Genomic DNA, 14,705 nt, shown 5'->3' on the forward strand with positions numbered 1-14,705 from the left:
TTTAGAAGTGTACCTTGCAATGACTCTTGATTATCTTAGACCATATGATAAAAGAATTAAATAGGAGAGAATGAGCTATATTGTCTTGGTTGAAATTCAGGCTCTGTCACATAACAATCTCGTCATTTTTGGGTAAGTGAATTTATCATGCTGAGGGTACTGACCTCATCTATAAAATGGGAGCAAAGATTTTATTTACTGCAGAGGACTGTTTTATGAAATAACAGTGATCCCATATGAAGCATTCATAATAGGGCCTGACACAAGCACTCAATAAATGTTAGGTGATGTGAGTATAATTATATTGGTTAGATGATTACGATTATTGTTTTTAGTGTATATATACATTATGTAGGCATATATGTTTATGTGTGCTTCTATGTGTGTGTACATATATATATATCTCATATATATCTCATACCTAAAGAGCATGAATCTGTTTAATAGGCTTAACTTCACTCTCCCAAAATTCTTAAGTGCTGATAAAATTAATTAAATGGCAATACTGAATGGAACATATAATCCATTTCACAAACATTTATGTACCATGACATTAATCCATTGTAAATATTCTCCACAGCTAGTACATCAAACAGCTTATGACACTGCAACCAAATTTTAGTTTTTCTTCTAACCCTCAAGACTATCCCTGACAAAGTTGGAACTGGGGCAAGAACCAAACAAACCAACAAAAGTCTCCAAACATCAGTAGCTCATCCTTCACCCAAATTTTATTTATGTCCATGAGGAATTGGGGCTGGGTAAATGAGCTCCCAAAGTAGCTCAGCATGCCATGCTCTTAGGAAATGTGGGAGCAAACTGGAAAATGACAATCATCCAAGAGAACTCACAGTAGGACGGGCTTCTGTACACACCTATTCACACAAACACACAGACTCATGGACATACACACACCCTACCTCTTGTGGCTTCCCTAGTATTAGAATTCAGCAAAATGATAGACCACAACAATTAATATTTTATGTAAAATAGAAATTCCTCTATTAATAGAAATTATATAGAAATAAATTTTATTACTTATATTATTATATATTTTATTATTTATATTATTGTTATAAAAAATAAATAGAAATTAATAGAAATTCTATTTTCTATTTTATGTAATTTCTTCACACGATTTATTACATAAAAATTTCTATTTTATTTAAATGTGGTCATCTCTATTCACCAATTCATTCTCTCAGTTGTTAAACTAATAAAAACAATACCTATTATAACAGGAACTATAACTCAAGTTTGCTTTCAAATAAGCCCAATCCCATTCTTTTCAACTGAGGAATCAATTACTAAGATATAAATGCTAAAGTCATATTTGCTTAGGGTCTTATTTCTATACAAGCCCCTAAGTTGCTTCTGCATATTTAAAAGTAATTAAAACATAAGGATGATGTGGGAAGAAGAATACACGTTTCTGTTTAAACTAAAAATATCAAAGTATGAGATTATACTTTGTCATTACTTATGAATTGACCTGACTTGACTTTACTACTTCTGTCTAAAGGAGCCCTAAGGGGCTATTTTTATTTTCCCGGAAAATGATTAGGTAGCCACTACATGAACCCTTCTGTTTCCGCCTTCATACACTCTACCTCTGGAATCTAAGGCAATACTGAGACAGTTAAACGGGAAGGGTGGGTGGGGGGATGGGGATGAGAGAAAGAGATCTCAAACATTAAAACTCTGTTGTTGCTAGCTAGCACTAAGTAAATGGATGAGTGAGCACACCTGGGGCAGGAGACGCATTATAGAGACAGCAGTGCACAGATGCACTCACTATGAAAAAGGTCCAATATACTTCAGTGTGTGCTAATATTAGCACAAATCTTCAAGAGAAAGAGTGGTACTCAGTTTTAGATGAACAGACCGAGCTCTGGCGAAGTAAGACAACTCGCCAACGCTTACACAAACAGGTAAGTTGTTGGAGGCAGGATTGGGATTTGAGATTGTCTGACGGACTTCAAAGCCAGTGCTTTCACAACTGTGATAGATTGCCTTCTACCGCTAATGGCATGACTGTCAAGACTAGGGATGATTGTTGTTGAACAAGTCAACATCATTTTAGTCAACGTGGAAAAATGGTATAAATGTGGAGGGGAGGGTGTTTTGTTTTGGGTTTTTTTTTTTATTTTGCCTTGTTTTGTTTTTGCTTTCTGCTTATTTCTCTGTTTTGTTTTAGACACAGAATATCACTAACAAGAACGTTCTTATTCTTGAATCCTGAGGTCCTCCCTGCCACATTAGGTCTTGTCTGACAATCATTATCAACAGACCAGCTGTCCAACATTGCTCATAAAATAGTTCCTAATTCACACAGAATCGCTTGCCCTGAACCCCTCTCTCCTGTCTTCCTTAAAAAGCATATGTCACAGCTGCATTTCAGCCTGGCTCAAGTAGTGCCTCATCTGTGAGCCATCTCAATGGACAACTAACATTTTGAAGTGCACACAACGTGGGACCCATAGTGCCTTACTGTTAATTAAAACCATCCTGACAGCCACGGACTTGGCCTTTATGATCAGCTTCTCTCCGTGTTTGCCGAGTTGAGTCAACACATCTGCACCTGTAGCCTGGCTCAAGATGAATCAAATGTGAAAACTGAAGTGATCCTTGAAAAACAGGAGGGTCGGACTCCTTTTTCCTAAGATAAGCAATTCTCCTGTACCAAATGCGTATGCGTACATTCAGTCCAATCCTTGGAACATCACTATTACTGCTAACAAAGGAACATCAGACAGCTGTTCTCAAATGATCTGGGGTCAGAAGCCTTTTGCACCCTTAAAAATTACTGAACACCCCAAATTGTTTTTATTTACAGGACTCCTATTCATTGATGCAATTATGTGAGAAATTTAAATGGAGAAAAATTTAAGATACTTACTACCTTACTTTAAAATAAAGATAACCTTATTAAATGTCAATATAAATGGTATTTTCATGAAAACAATATTTTCCCAGACAAATAAACACAGTGAAAAGAATGGCATCGTTTGACATTTTCACAGATTTGTTTTTAATGTCTGGTTTAACAAATAGACAGCTGGATGTTACCTATCTACTTTCGCATTCAATCTGTTGCAATACATTATTTTGTTGAAACATATGAAGAAAAGGAAGCCTCACAAAGACATCTAGGTAGAAAAGGGAGACGTATCTTAATAGCCTTTTCAAATAATTGTGGATATTTTTCTTTCATACTACACCAACAGTTAATGTGTAGTAATTCCTTAAATGTTAGTGGCAATGTGGACTCTGAAACCACAACAACAAACTTTTGGTAATCTAGGAGATCAAGCTATACTTTTGCCTTGACCTCTAAATGAATCTTTTACCATGCATGATTTTGACCCTGTAGACTCCCTAAGAGGATCTCTGGACCAAACCTTGAAAATCACTTATGCAAAAAAACAAATACATAACAAAACAAAACACACCCCTGAAAAAAGTATGAATGAATGAACCTAGCATAGTGACAAGGGAAGATTCAACAATTGTACAAAGAACCTTATAAAAGGATTCAAGATTTCATTTACTTCATAGTAGTAGATTTGTGAGGATTAGAAAAGAGGCCCTCTTGGAGACCTAGCCTTACAAACTTGGGTTCGAGAATAGGGGATCATTTGGACCATAGCCTCCGTTTGCTCCCTTGGCCAGACAGACGTTTCACAGTAAACAAAGTATACAACCATATGTGGCAGTACTAGTTACATTAACGGACAAGGAGCAGCAAACCACACAGAGTAGAAAAAATGGAAGAAAAACAAATTTGCACTTGTGAGTCACAACTGTCGGATAAAATTCATGTTATTCCCTCTTATTCCTTCACTTCTGCAGTCAATTCATGACAAGTCTGACAGCTAAAAGTTCATAATCGGTAGAAGTAATATCAGGTCCCAGTACATGGCCTTTATTTTATGACCTGGGTATTGGGTGGGGAAAAACAGGTACAGAGAAAAATTGAAAATGAAAGAAACCCAATTGTTAAATCATAATAGTAAGAGCTTTCTTTAAAAAGTGTGCAATTCCCTTCACTTAAAAGCAATAAAAATGAAAATTTCTAAGGATTTTGACTTTGTTTTTTTTTTTTTTTTTTGACTTTGTTTTATAAAAAAAGGTACATGTCCCCCAAAGAGAGTGACTTAGGGTCACCTTAATGAGACTATAATGAGATAAAGTGGAATAAGAGATTCTTAAGAGTATATTTTACAAAACCTGAAGTAGTTTAAAACATTTTTCTTTAAAATTTTATGGGACCACTAATTTAACTTGTTTGCATCAACTAAAGAGTACATCAGTGAAGAAAGATATTTATAACTAAATTAATTTTCATAAAAAATTAATGCCTATCTTATTGCTCTTTAAATTATAATGCCATGCTGCAATAATCATAATAATAATAAAAAATTGTTGGGGGCGGCTGGGTGGCTCAGTTGGTTGGGTCCCTGCCTTCAGCTCAGGTCATGATCCCAGGGTCCTAGGATCGAGTCTGCATCTGACTCCCTGCTCAGTGGGGAGCCTGCTTCTTCTGCTCCCTCTGTCTGCCACCCCCCCCTGCTTGTCCCTTTTTTCTGAAAGAAATGAAGAAAATCTTTAAAAAATAAAAAAATAATAGTAAGCTGTCATGCCATGTGGCAACCATTATCAAATTCATAACACTCCCTTATTCAATTTATTTATATGTAGTTATAATGAAAATATGACTTTTACCAACATAACCAGCTATCCCCAAAACTAGCTATTTCCGACTATATCTGGTGACCAGGGAGCACGGTTCCAAAACTACAGTAATTGCTGAACATCACTGTCTTCAGAGACATGCGCTGGGTGGTAAATATGCAAGTTTGCAAAACACAGGGTTTGTAAGTGATGACTCATACATACTGGAGTTTACCCATTGGTCTGAGTTGACATTTAAAACGAATATATTAAATGCTGGTGATGAACAGAAAAATTACTATATTTGGTACTAATTGTGGTTCTTTTCCCCCTTCCCACTGTCTGAGCTCATTAGAATCACATGCTGTGCAAATCTCTCCCCTTCTCAAAGGCAGACACTATTGCCTCCTTTACGCCATTAGTTAACCTTGAGCTTCACTCTATTAAGAAGCTATGCGCACGGAAGGTACACGCTGCAGCAGTGCTAAGAACAATTTCTATTCCACAGATGGGAAGCGTGCATGAGCTGCACTGAACATTAATCTGCACTCTAGAGCTTGTTAAAATCCTTCTAACAGACTTTTTTAGTTAGCCTTTCAACATAGATACAGTAAAAATGTAAGATGCATTCCATACCTACTCTAAAAAGCCAATTTTAGAGTTTTACTGAAAATGAGAATTAAAACCCCAAAATACAAACATGAAGCTTAAAATAGCTCAAAGATTTGTTTTAATTACAAAAACAATTTAAATTATAGGGATATAGGTGGTAAGGCAGAAAGAAAAATCTACTATGATCCATGCTTTTCCTCATCATGATGAGTTATGGATCTCTGCATTTCAGGACAGGAAACCAGTGTTTAGATGAGTATCCCTACCTAGATTTCACTAGTCAAATTCAGGTTGGCCCCAGATACATTAGAAATATATTTTTCCTTAAACAGAAAACTACATTCACATTAACTTCAAAACTGTTCAGAAAATCAAACTGAAAATTGTATTTAAAAGCATTTTCAGGGGCGCCTGGGTGGCTCAGTGGGTTAAACCTCTGCCTTTGGATTGGGTCATGATCCCAGGATCCTGGGATCGAGCCCAGCATCGGGCTCTCTGCTCAGCAGGGAGCCTGCTTCCCCTTGTCTCTCTGCCTGCCTCTCTTTCTCTCTCTCTCTCTGTCAAATAAATAAATAATCTTATTTTTTTTTTTTAAAAGCATTTTCATAGTCACACAAAGGATTAGGTTATAAGTTCCAAACTGTTTAGAAGTATCTACTTGGCTTGAAAAGCAAAATGTAGGGGTGCCTGGCTGGCTGCATCAGTAGAGCATGCAACTCTTATTCTTGCGGTCATGAGTTTGAGCCCCATGTTGGGTACAGAGATTACTTAAATAAACGAATAAATAAAAACTTAAAAAAAAGAAATAAAAACGTAGACAGTGTGATTTCTATACTGTTAACAGGATACAAGTTTTGCCTAGAGTTGAAAACCCAAGGATTATCCCTCTGGGGAAAAAGAGATACAGATATATATACAAAAAGTATATATTTTTTATTTTTATTTTTATTTATTTATTTGAGAAATAGTGCATAGGTTCATGAGTGGCAGTAGGGGTGGGGTAGAGGGAGGCGGAGACAGAGAGGTCCAGCCTGGAGACCAACACAGGGCTTGATCTCACGACCCTGAGACCATGATCTGAGCCAAAATTAAGAGTTGGACCCTTAACCAACTGAGGCAAGAGGTATATATATTAAACCCAATGAAGTGTCTTAAGAATAAAAACACCTCAGGGTGCCTGGGTGGCTCAGTGGGTTAAGCCTCTGCCTTCGGCCCAGGTCATGATCTCAGGGTCCTGGGATAGAGCCCCGCATTAGCCTCTCTGCTCAGCAGGGAGCCTGCTTCCCCCACTCTCCCTGCCTGCCTCTCTGTCTGCCTCTCTGCCTACTTGTGATCTCTGTCAAATAAATAAATAAAAATCTTAAAAAAAAAAAAAGAATAACAAACACGTCTTCTCTAATTACATGTTCACCAAGAAACCTTATAATTTGATTTCCTGCAAGTAAAAGAATTCATCTGTGGTTGTGAATATTCTGGTCTTCTAATAAACTCAATAAGTAATAAAACTGAAAATCAATAAACTGCTATCCTCATTTCCTTTCTTTTTTCCTAAAAGAAGGTATTCACTTGACAGTTTCATCAATGACATATCAAAGATAAAAAAGCAATTCCAAGAGAAAAACCTAGTCATTTTTCTTAGACCACTAGTATATTTTGGTAAATAGTTACTTAATTGTAATACCAGGCATTACACAATTAAAATAATTAATAAAGGAATTGTAATAATTATCAATAGTTATCACTGCTTAACCATTAGGTATACTAAACTGATTCTAATACTTTCAATTATAAAAACCAATGATGCCACAATAAAACAATAAAATTATATGACCCTGAAACTCTCCAAAATTTAAGTAATGTAAAGAAGACATCCATAGTAGCATTTCATGAATACAAGAGAAAATATGGGTATCAAAATACTCCTGAGCCTATTATACCACTTAATATTTTTAAAAGATTTATTTATTTATTTGAGAGAGAGAGAGAGAGCATGTGCAGAGGGGAAGAGGGAGAGGGAGAAGGCAAGAAGCAGACTCCCTGCTGAGCTAGGAGCCTGATGCAGAACTTGATCGCAGGACCCATGAGATCATGACCTGAGTGGAAATCAAGAGTCAGATGCTTATTAACTGAATGAGCCACCCAGGTGCACCTATACTACTTAATATTAAAGGACTTCTTTACTTTCAGAGAATAAATGAGTAATACTACATTTGCACATCTTTAATGTATTCAATAATCAAATAGTGTATACATATTTATAAAGGATTCTTCATGGTCCTATATAATAAGGTCTTCATTAAACTGAAATTTCAAGCCATTTTCTATATTTCGAAGGTGTCACATATTTATTGTTTATATACATAATATGTGCAAATGTCAAGAGGTATTTGTGTATGTATGTATAAGTTTGTGTGTGTGTGTGTGTGTTTTACATTTCTATAGCTTTTTTTTTTTTTTTTTTTTTTACTCCTCAGTAAAAGATTACTTTAAATCAGAGCTACATTCACCTAAGGAATGGCAATTTTGTAGTTTATCCCAAGGAAGAGAAAGTTTCACTCTTTCCAATCCCACTAATACCAAGACTGATTCAAGTCCTAGAAGGGATCAATGAGAATATGAAATGTCATGGGGTAATTCATAAGAGAGTTGAGTAGAGTCAACTATTAAGGAAATCTTGAAGAAAACTCCATTGTAGGAAAAGAGGATTAGGGTAGAGAAAAATGAGGAGAAGAGAGAAATGACAAGTGAGATAAAATGCCCGTGTTTTCCCTACATGCCCCCTCCCAAATCCACCAAGCAACTGTTTTTACAAAGGTTTGCTCATATTCTACAGCAAACATTCTAGGTATTCCTCTGGGTACTTTCTTCATTACAGTAGAGACGGTAGAGACGGTAGTTTCAAAAGGTGGTAAGTGAAAATAGGCTGAAAGCAACGTTTAAAAGTATTTTACAGAGCAGACGTTCCCAGCCTGTTCTCTCTGGCCCAGCTTCATCAGCCACACCTGGGAACTCGCCACCAATACAAATTCCCAGGCTCAGTCCCAACCCTGCTAACTCGGCAGATCTGCTCACCCAGAGATCCATGTTTGAACAAGCAAACCCAGTGATCAGAGAAACACTACAGTTTGAGAAGTCCTTTTCCACCTTTGAATCACACCCCAGGGAGAAAGTTGGGTCAGAGATCATTCATTTTGTCATTGCACTAAATAATACCAAAGACTACAAAACCATGTAAACAGGAGAAGTTGGCCACTAAAAACCATAGAACCACAGGCATGAAAGTACTTAGAGGAAGTAATAGATAATTAAACCCTTACTTTGAGAAGTTCTGAAATCCAGTCTCTGGGAAACAAGTATTGATTTCATGTTTGTAGTTCTGAAGTCTTTTTGTAGTGCATAGTTACATTTTTTATTTTTTTTTAAAGAAACGGATGTACAAGAGCACCAGCCACAAAATTTACTCAACAGAAATGGAGTGAATAAGTAAAAGAGAGTTCACTTCTAATAAACAAGAATTTAATGCATGTGCCAAACTCCCCCTATCCTAGCTCATTCATTTATTTTGTGAGTACCCTTTCCACTTTTATAGATAGGGGCTGGATTAACTATACTGACTCTGCAGTAGTTGCACTGAGAGATTGAAATGACGCCCCGAAATGATGGCCTGTGTGCTCCTGGAAACTGCTGATCCTGATCTTACTAAAATGAGTAAGAGTGTCATGCACCAGTAACCTGACCTTTAACCTGAGCTTGCCTCTGGGGAATTTTGAGACAGACTAAATCAATTGATATGGCCATTACAACTGAAGGCCCTGTCAAAATTTTTACAGTATTTGAAAGGGGTAATTGGAATCTGAAATGGACTGTAAGCAACACGGAACCCTGGTTCTCATATGCCAGGAATCCAACAGACTGATTTCTTCTCTACACGAAATAACAGGAATCAAGCAAAAATGTTCAACGACAATTTCCAAGCAGCTTCCAGTATATGTCAATAATTCTTTCAATGATATAAGAAATGATAGGAGATAAATAACTTTTTTTAAAAATGGCTTTAACAAATAGGTCTTGATCCTGTGAACTGTTTTCCCTGAAAACTTCATAATTTTGGAGAATATGGAACACAGGAAAGAGAGTTCTCTTACCTAGTTCAAAGAAAAATATTTTACAGGAGAGCCTGAAGATAATCTTTAATTTTCCATTTAGAAAACAACTAAATTGAAGGTTAAACTTGTCAATTTCAAAAACTAAAATGTGGGCTTTTTTTGTTTGTTTTGATGTTAGGTCTGGACCACAAGGTCCTTTTTAGAGGGGACAGGAAAACAGAATGCTTTTTAACAGCAGTGTGTGTTTTGAATTATACTAACAAGCGACGTATCAGCTGCGAGGTGAGACTACATTGAAAAAGACTGCTTCAGCTTACGGAAAATACCAGCTGTCTCCACTCTGTGAAGACGGATTACCACCTGTCCTGTTATCTTCCATACACAATACAAGGCACGTTGGCCATTTCAACTAGGATAACTGTACCCATATGTTCTTTAATTCTGGTCTGCATGCTGCCTACCATTAAATTTTCGTAATGGATCATTGTAAATAGGAGATTAGCATGGGAGACAGGGTGTTTAAGCACAGTCTAAGCCCCTGTTTTATTAAACCTCCTTCCTTGTTCTCGAAACCTGTACAAGGGAAAATATTTCTGATAATATCATCAATTTTAGCTAACTAGTAAAGCATCCAAGCGTAAACAGAAAACAGTGAGTTGCGTGTGTGGGTGTGTTTTTTAAAAGCATAGGAAGTTCGGGCTACATGTCACAATAAATTAAACCATAGGTTGCATTAAAAAAAAATTCATTGGCCTTGAAAATGATCACATAAATAATCTGCTAGAAGCAATTTTGCTAGAAATTTCATCCTTTTCTCATCAAAATGTTACACTAGAATACATTTGACAAAATAGGAGAAGCACAGATTTTTAAAATATTGTAGCTGAAAAAAGTTACCTATATTTGAAAATTAAAATGTGTATTTAGAATTATGTCAGTTACAATACTAAGTCATTAGCCAACAAATGGAGATGGATACATAGGATTTCTACTGTGGAATAACCGTGGAGTAAAAAATGGGCTCCAGTATCAAATGCATTTATTTATCTGGTCAGCTTAATAGATAATCAATAGCATATGAAATGGGATGATCAGATCCTGAGTTCTGCTTTTAGTGAGAGCAGGGCTCCCTTCAGCTAGATAGAAATCAAACACAAAGTTGTAGCCCTGCTAAGTTTACAGTACATGCTGGTTCAAGTAGCAATGGGCAGGACACCAGGCCAGTGAGCAGCTGCTTTCTGTAGTGATCAATATTTAAGACCTCAATTCAGTAGGATTTGATCCTAATCTAAAACAATGCAAAAAAACTATAAAAACAGTCTACAGAGTATATTTAAAATCCCATAGCTTCATTTTTTACTAACTAGAAAGAAAAAATAGCCTCAAATATAATCCCTCCATGGTAAATAGTCATAAATTGCAGTCCTGTTGGAGGGAATAATAGATTGATATTTGCAGGTGTATTTAGTCTTACCTTGTTGAGTTCTGATTTATATTAGTCAAATATTTTATTTCTTTCAACTTGTGAAATGCTAGAATTCCTAATTAAACTTTGAAATAAAAAGAATAGGGAGAAGCAAATAGAGATAAAAGGAACACATCACAAAAGCTTTCTTGATTTGCAAAACTTTTCTTAAAGGCAAGCAGAAAGCTATTGTAATGGTTCGAGACAGAGCCCTTTTATGTGCGCAGATGGGAAGTACTCCTAGAGAGGGTCATATTTCCTTAGGCTAAAGACCAAGGAAACTTAACTGCCCCAGGCCTGGAGTTTGGTGGTGAGAACAATTCATTCATTGAGCACTAAGATTCAGTAATCAAAGTATGAGGACAAGGGTGTGATTTTCCTCTTCTATAAGGACAAGTGACTACCAATTCAAAGGAAACAAATTCCAGAAGAAAATGGAATCTCCCATATGGGTGAGATTTTTAAATGTGTGGCCCCTTATTTATTCACTTTCAAATTTCATTTTGTACAAACTGACTATATAATAAGCCAGAAACATACACCGTGCTTGACAATTTCCAACAGCAGCTTCATACTCTTCAAAAATCACAAAGGATGAAAACTACTTGCAACAAAAATTGAAAAAAAAATATGTTAACTGTAGAAATGTACCCAATATTTTTAACATCAACGTTCACAGTATAAGAAAACGTATGCACATTTAAGGTAAGTTACATTATTTTTTTCAAATAACACTTCACTCAGTGCATGCAATAAGTTTTGTTGAAAGGTTTAATGTTAGTAGGGGCTTGAGGGGCACCTGAGCGTCTGCCTCTGGCTCAGGTTATCATCTTGGGGTCCTGGGATCCCGCCCCAAGTCGGGCTTCCCTGCTCAGAAGGGAGTCTGCTTCTCCCTCTCCCTCTCCTCTGCCCCTCTGCCCCTCATTTTCTTTTTCTCTCTCCCTAAAATAAATGAAATCATTAAAAAAGGTAAGGCTTAAGACCAAATGGAAAAACAGTACATATTTCATATACATATGTATCCATGTCCATTTGACATATGATTTAGACTCATCCTCTATAACTGTTTCTCTGACCCTACTACAATTCTCAATGAATGACCAGAAGAATCAATAATATGCATCAATGTCTTTATTAGATGTAACTTGCTTGGTTTTTTAACACTAACCTTGGAAATAGGTGCAATGGCTTACAATATCCCCTTAATGTTACCTATTTAAACTGTACTAAAACACTAGGTAAAAATGAAGAAAATACATTTTAAAGACAGGATATGTAGTGTTTAAAAATGGCAATTTTTATGAAAAATGCCAAATGTGCATAATGACCATCTCTTCTACTTGAAAAATACTTTCTCTTAAAGGATCAACACAGAAAAATTGCAAATAAGCCTGTTCCCTTTTTTCATTATTTTTACCAGATGTTTGTGGTTGAAACAAGACAAAACAGTGACAAACTGGAAGGACAAAAGGAGTACAGAGAATAGGGTTCCCACCGTTGCACATGATAGCGAAAAAAAAAAAAAAAAGACTATCATCTCTTCTAACAAGATCAAAATTGGCCTTTAACACTTTGGGCCCCTGAGAACATAATGCCCAAAAATATAGAACTGACAGTAGCCTAAATTCAGACTTACTCAAAATTATAAAGGAGCCAAATAATAAGAAAAACCTAGAATTTTCTAAAGGATTTTCACAATTCTAAAAATACTTAAAATCTGGGGTAGATAAAAAGAAAAAAAATAGCATTAGGTGTTTCTGATTTTATTCTAAACTACTTCTGTCAAAGGCTCAAAGTTTTTATATTCAATTTCTATTTCAAATTAATTTCATAATCCTCATGCTTATCTGTAAGCAAAACCACAGGAAAAATACAGATCAGATTAGTATTGGTTTTTATCTGGTATAACATATTTCCACATACAGACTGGTTACTTTTCCCTCCCACATCTTTATTTTATTTATGACATTTTTCTACAGCAATAACCCTTAATGAGATATGAGGTTTAATTACTAAAGTACAATTTAGACTATATCCAAAATATGCTTTTAAATATTTGTCTATGGGAAAAACTTAATTTGTAGAACATCACATGGGAATATATTCAGATCATTCTTTTGCCAAAGTGAACTGTTCTAAATGAAAAAGCGTAGAATTGGGTCTATAATATAGTTTATCTAATGCCATTCTCTCTCCCTCTCTTTTTTTTTTTTTTTTTTTTGGAGGAGGAATTGGGAATGGATGTTGAATCGGGTGGGTCACTTCACTTACAGAATCTGTCTCCCCACCCACAGATACCAGAGAAGAGTAATATACAGAACATTTCACAAATTTGTATTGTCATCCTTAGACAGGGGCTATGCTAATCTTCTCTGTATCCTTCCAATTTTAATACATGCACTGCCAAAGTGCCCACTATTTAAATCCCCGAAGAATCAGTCTTGTAACAGTTGTGACTATGAAGGGGTATGGGATTCTAACAACTGGCACCGCAATTTCCAGTCTAGTTAAATAGTGTAGTTTCCAGGAGTTATTGTCCAGATTATTCAGAGCCTGAACATTCATTACTGGATGAATTCAAGTATTCTCTTTTTGAGAAAAAAAGAAAAAGAAGAAAGACAGATGTACAAATCAAAGTTTATTTACATCCCCCTTCCTTGAACTAGGCAGAACAAGAAAGCCTCCACTGTGAACTTTATTATATAAGTATTCCTCGAGTAGAATGTTTAAACATTAGCAAACCAGTTAAAAAATCTGACATTGAAAATGTTTGTCTTGAGTTCTGAAGCTGCATCATTAAATATTCATATCTCAATCATAAATGATAATGTCCATCGTCATTATAGACAGAATTTCTCTTTTAAAAGTCAGAATTTCTCTTTTAAAAGGAAAACAAGGGTATTACTTCTTAGAAGAATAGTAGGTCTCAAGTAAGAAAAGATTAAGTTAAATTATACAAATTTTAGGAGGTTTATTTTGCCTTTCATGTCATATTAAATATAAATATAATTTGTTGAGGGTGGTCAATTGACTTGTTTTATGACTAGAAATATGATTAACTTTATAAATCTGAATTTCCACCATCATTCTTCAGCTACAACAAAGTAAAAAAAGCAAATATATTTAAGCAAAGACTGTTAAAACTCCAGTCTGAAGAAACCCTTAGTCATCCTGAACCTTTAAGCAGGCCTTTGGCATAAACTCAGATCATGTCCCAGTAAGATAATTTCTCTGGGGACATATCATTCACTCAGCTTTGAAGGATTCCCCTTAAACGGATTCATCTGATTCATCTGGCACATTAACAATTCTAATTCAAAGAATCCAAACAAGAAAGCAAGCAAAAAGGAAGTAACTGGTTTTGTTTTTTTTTTTTTTTCCCAACCCCAACTCTCAGCTTCCATTCAAAAAATACCTCCCGTCTTTATATGCTTTCCTATGTGAGTTCTTACTAATGTTGTTAAGGAGACAGAGTCTAGAATTGTTCTATGACGGTTATATTTCTTTAGGTACACAGCACAGTTCTATTCTGCCCATGGGCTTTCAGCACACATTAACTGATGTTGAGTAATACGTGATAATAAATTAAATATTAAAGCATCACATTGTGAGCACCAAAGTCTGTTGGTAGCAGATTTTTACACATCTATGAAAAGAACACATATATATGATAAACCATTAACAGAAAAATATTATAAAATAATTCTAATTTATTCCTTCTCCTATGATATAAGGTTAAATTATGTTAATGACATTTATATCTATAAATGGAAAAGATATCAGTGAAAACCCCATTTTGCAAAGAGAGATATGTAAATATTTTGGAATACCTATGGTCCATAAAAGAG

The 14,705-nt window shown here is 35.5% G+C and overlaps 1 protein-coding gene and 1 non-coding gene across 10 annotated transcripts in view; both read right to left on the reverse strand.

The window, feature by feature from the left end:
- ROBO1 (roundabout guidance receptor 1) overlaps window positions 1-14,705 on the reverse strand; it is a 1,159,067-nt gene that overhangs the window by 297,934 nt on the left and 846,428 nt on the right. The window lies entirely within an intron of this gene.
- Window positions 13,166-13,269, reverse strand: LOC116879669. Its single transcript, XR_004385081.1, has one exon. It is a non-coding gene; the product is annotated as a U6 spliceosomal RNA (small nuclear RNA).

Source organism: Lontra canadensis, unplaced genomic scaffold, assembly GCF_010015895.1.
Source record: "Lontra canadensis isolate GAN:19392208 unplaced genomic scaffold, GSC_riverotter_1.0 scaffold62, whole genome shotgun sequence".
Lineage (NCBI taxonomy): Eukaryota > Metazoa > Chordata > Mammalia > Carnivora > Mustelidae > Lontra > Lontra canadensis.